This window comes from Penaeus monodon, chromosome 4 (assembly GCF_015228065.2).
Source record: "Penaeus monodon isolate SGIC_2016 chromosome 4, NSTDA_Pmon_1, whole genome shotgun sequence".
NCBI classification, from domain to species: Eukaryota; Metazoa; Arthropoda; class Malacostraca; order Decapoda; family Penaeidae; genus Penaeus; species Penaeus monodon.
This window is the reverse complement of record NC_051389.1, coordinates 55,747,798-55,752,797: the sequence shown is the minus strand read 5'-3', so window position 1 is coordinate 55,752,797 and position 5,000 is coordinate 55,747,798. Positions and strand designations below refer to the sequence as shown.

Below are 5,000 nucleotides of genomic sequence, written 5' to 3'. Positions count from 1 at the left end.
GAGGCACGATAATGAATTATTATTCAAATACATTTCATTATGTAACAATAGTGATTTGTGTGTCTCTTGTGTATTCTGTTATACGATTGAAGGTGTATTGAAGTTAAATATCAGGAAAATGTTTTATTTATACGCATAAAAAATATTTTTTAAATGGTATAAATTGACGCTGAAAACCAACGTCTTTTTTTTTCTCTCTCTCTCTCTTTTTTTTTTTTTTTTTTTTTTTTTTAACAGTCGCTTTACAAGCAATATGATTATCTCTTATATCCTCTCTTCCATCTCCCTTCCTCTCTTGCCCTATCCCCTCTCCTCCTTTCCCTCTTCTCTCCTCTCCCCTCTCCTTCTCCTACCCTCTCCATCACCCCCCATCCTCTCTCGCCCCATCCCCTCTCCTCCTTCCCCTCTCCTCTCCTCTCCTTTCTCTCTCCCCTCTCCTTTCCTTTCCCTCTCCCCTCTCCCACTTTCCCTCTTCTCTCCTATCTTCTGTCCTCATTTCCCTCTCTTCTCTTATCCCTCCTCCTTCCCCTTATTTCTCTTGCCTTATCCCCTTTCCTCCTTTCCTTCTTCTCTCCTCTCCCCTCTCTTTCTCCTACCCTCTCCCCCATCTCCCATTCTGTCTCGTCCTATCCCCTCCTCTTCTCCTATCGCCTCTCCTCCTTCCCCTCTCCTCTCCTATCCATTCTCTTCTCCTTCCCCTCTCATGTCCCCTCTACCCTCTCCTACTTCCCCTCTCCTCCTATTCCCTCTCCTTCCCTTTCCCTCGCCCGCCGACCAAGAAGCCATTAAGAGATTAACCTCCGATCAGCTTTCGGACAGGTGTATCGGAATTACACATCATAGTCTTCAGTGGCATTGTCTACCCAGATCCTTCAAGTTGAAACATTTTCAGATACATATGGGGAAGGGGAAATAGATTTAACCCTGCTCTCTCTCTCTCTCTCTCTCTCTCTCTCTCTCTCTCTCTCTCTCTCTCTCTCTCTCTCTCTCTCTCTCTATCTATCTATCTATCTATCTATCTATCTCTGTCTCTTGGGGAAAAATGTCATGGTGAATAGAAATATATTCAACCCTGTGCTATCTCTCTTTTAGGGAAAAATGTTATAGGGGATAGAAATAGAAAATAGGAAAATGGGAAAATATTAGCCCTGGTCTTAAGGAAATACATATGGATAATAGAAATAGGTTTAACCCTGACTCTCTCTCTCTCTCTCTCTCTCTCTCTCTCTCTCTCTCTCTCTCTCTCTCTCTCTCCTGGGGAAAATATTATAAGGAATGACCATATATTTAACCCTGCTCTCTCTTGGGGCGGGAAAATGTTAGCCCTGGCCTGTCTTAAGGAAAGATAAATCTATTTGTCTATCTACTTACGTCCTTTTTAGTTCTGTGTAGGCGAATGTGATATTACCGTGTTAAGTTAGTAATTTCATAAAGATCATGACAGTTACAGGATTATATGAAATTGGTGTAAGAATTATTGGGCAGCTGGGCTAAGAATAATTTCATGGGTTCATACTATTTATCTGTTTATGATGATAGCACATGTTGACAATCTTTACCATTATCAACACCGCCTTCATCTTTGTTATCATCATTATCATTATCATCATCATCTTCCCTTCCATCACTAATAATGTTACCATCACGATCACAATTATCATCACCATCATCATCACCATCACCATCACCACCACCACCATCATCATCACCATCACCACCACCATCATCATCATCACCATCATCATCATCACACCATCATCATCACCACCACCACCATCATCATCACCATCACCACCACCATCATCATCATCACCATCACCACCATCATCACCATCACCACCACCATCATCATCATCACCATCACCACCACCACCATCATCATCACCATCATCACACCATCATCATCACCATCACCACCACCATCATCATCACCACCATCACCACCATCATAATCACCACCACCACCACCATCATCATCATCACCATCACCACCACCATCATCATCATCACCATCATCATCATCATCACCATCACCACCACCATCATCATCATCACCATCACCACCATCATAATCAACATCATCATCATCATCATCATCATCACCATCATCATCATCACCATCACCTCCATCATAATCAACATCACCACCACTACCCACAACATCACCCAAACCATTCACCACAACTCTCCACACGATAAACAACAATCAACGACAATAAACAGCAATCAACAAACAACAAAAATAACATCATGCAACAATAAACAACAACAATCATCATACCACAATCAACAAGCAACCATAAACAACACCATACAACCTCCCCCCCGAGTTGCAGGAAGGAAACATAAATTAATTTCGCCAAAGTTAATCCTTGTTCTCTGCTCGAGGATTTGCTTAGATTGGAGGCGGAGACTGCGAGAGCCTCCTCTGCAAGTGCATATGCAAAATTGCGAGCGTGTTTGAGATGTTGAAACGGTTGTAGGTCATGTAAATATGTGTATATACATTTTTTTTCTTCTTTTTAATTCTTTCTTTTTTTTTCCTTCTTCTTCTTTCTTCTTCTTCTTCTTTCTATTATTAGTATTAGTTCTATTATCGTTCGTATTACTGATTCTTTTTTAGGGTTGTTCTGTAAATCGTTGCTTTCATTATATTTCTGTCTTGATGATTCGACTCGTATTATATTTTTTTTTATTATTAATATCATTATCAACATTATCATTATTATTTCTATAATTTTTATCATCATCAGTATCATTATCATTACCACCTTCAGTATTGTTGCTATTGATGTTAGCACTACAGTTTCATTATTCAAACTAATATTTTTTTCGAAAAATCATCATTTACATAATCATTGCTTTATCACCATCGCCATTATCACCATAATCGCTATCGTCACCATTATCATGACTCTCATCGCCATGATTATTCCATTTTCTCTCTTCTATGTCTTTCTCGTTGATTACTTCCCTTCCCTCCTTCCCCGCTTAATGAAATGAATAATGACAATTTATTTCTTCATTCTCTCATTTTCTCTGTTTCTTTTTTTCATCTCTTTCTCTCCTATTCCGAAAAAAAAAAATCTTTTGTTTCTGCTGACGGACACAGTTCCTGTTCCGGCGACCTGACCTGACCTTCTCCAGTGCCATCCGCACTCCCCTTCATCAGAGCCTGGCACTCACTCGACGAAGAGGGGGGGGGTTAATGGCGAGAGAGAGAGAGAGAGAGAGAGAGAGAGAGAGAGAGAGAGTAGAGAGAGGAGAGAGAGAGAGAGAGAGAGAGAGAGAGAGAGAGAGAGAGAGAGAGAGAGAGAGAGAGAGAGAGAGAGAGAGAGAGAGAGAGAGAGAGAGAGAGAGAGAGAGAGAGAGAGAGAGAGAGAGAGAGAGAGAGAGAGAGAGAGAGAAATCTTACATGGCCGGGAATTTGCTCCGAGATTTAAAGATTTAACGTCTTGGGGAAGATGTGGATCTTCCTGTTTTTTTTTTCTTTCTTTCTTTCTTTCTTTCTTTCTTTCTTTCTTTTGGAGGGGTATATATTTCGTTGTTTTAAAAAGGAAAACGAAGTTAATTTGGATTTTTTAATAGAAAATGACAGCTCTGCTCTTTTTTTTTTCTTTTTTTTCAAGTCTGCAGAATATAGACTATGTTTCAGTAAAAGGAAATATGTTCTTTATATCTCTTTACATTTACGAATAATTCCGACCACTTCCTTTACGTCGGTTTTTAACTGAAATCGAATAACGAAAGAAAAATAAAAACAGAATCATAATTTATCTCACGATCTGCCAAGTTTCAATAATCATCAACTGCGAATTCAACTGATAATTCTGTTGTTGTTTTTATCTAAACACAAAAGTTTCAAAATTAACTCTGGACGAAAAACAAAATCACAAAAGGTTATATGAAAATATGACGTTGATGTAAACCACACGATTCAAGATTTTTGCAGCCATCATCTTAAAATTATTTCCTCGTCGTTTTAGCGAAGTTTTGGAGGGAAAATCTTTACGTAGACACTTGTTGGCATATCTTTGTGCAAGGTTCTCCGTGTGTTTTCAAAAGAATGTGTGTGGGGGGGCGGGGGGTTGTTTGTGTTTTTGTTTGTGTTTTTGTTTGTGTGTGTGTGTGTGTTTTTGTGTTTGTGTTTGTGTGTGTGTGTGTTAGTGTTTGTGTGTCTGCGTGTGTTTATGTGTGTGTATGTGTGCGTGTGTGTTTGTGTTTGTGTGTGCATGTGTGTGCATGTGTGTGTACACAGTATTACAGTCAAATTTACGTACATAGTAGAAAGTTTACACACACGTACACAGACCAGCCAGGTGTCTCGACATCGGCAACGACCAACACACTTCAGCAATGGCGGCCCCGCGTCCATTTCCCTTAATCCATATCTATGAGATTGAAAAATATGATCTCGTTCCCATAATGTATAAAGGGAGGGGGAGGGGGAAGGGAGAAGGGAGGAGGGAGGCTAGAGTAAGGAGGGAAGGAAGGGAGGAAGGAGGATAGAGTAAAGAAGGCTGAGAGGAAGGAGGAAGGAAGGAGGATAGAGTAAGGAGGGGATAGAGGAAGGAGGAAGGAAGGAGGACAGAGTAAGGAAGAAAGCTGAGAGAGGAAGAGGAAGCGACGATAGTAGGAGGATAAGGAAGGATAGAGTAAGGAAGAAAGAGAGGAATGACGCAAGAGTAAGGAGGAAGGAAGAAGGAAGCTAGAATAAGAAGCGAGGAAGGAGGCTTGAGTAGGAGAACCAGGGAGAGGGAGGAGAGGAGAGGAGAGGAGGAAGGGGGGGGGGGGGCCTGCGTGGCGTCTGCTCTACGGCAGTTAACCCGAAGGGATTGACAAAAAATCTTGTCCTCGAAGCAGTCTAAAATAATCCCGAGGAAGTCCAGTGAAAGCATAAACGAAGTGGGTGTCGGGTTGCGCGGGATGTAAGAGTGAAGGTTAGCGATGCTGATTTGAGAAAGATGGGAGGGAGGGGATAGGGGGGGAGGAGAGAGGAG

The 5,000-nt window shown here is 41.2% G+C and overlaps 1 protein-coding gene across 1 annotated transcript in view; it reads right to left on the bottom strand.

Annotated features, from left to right (window-relative positions):
• LOC119572622 (zinc finger protein Xfin-like) overlaps positions 1 to 150 on the bottom strand; it is an 11,202-nt gene extending 11,052 nt beyond the window's left edge. The window contains exon 1 of the mRNA XM_037919727.1: positions 1 to 150. This exon is cut by the window's left edge and continues 678 nt beyond it. The gene's annotated coding sequence lies outside the window, so the exon portion shown is untranslated.
• Positions 151 to 5,000: the final 4,850 nt, after the last annotated feature.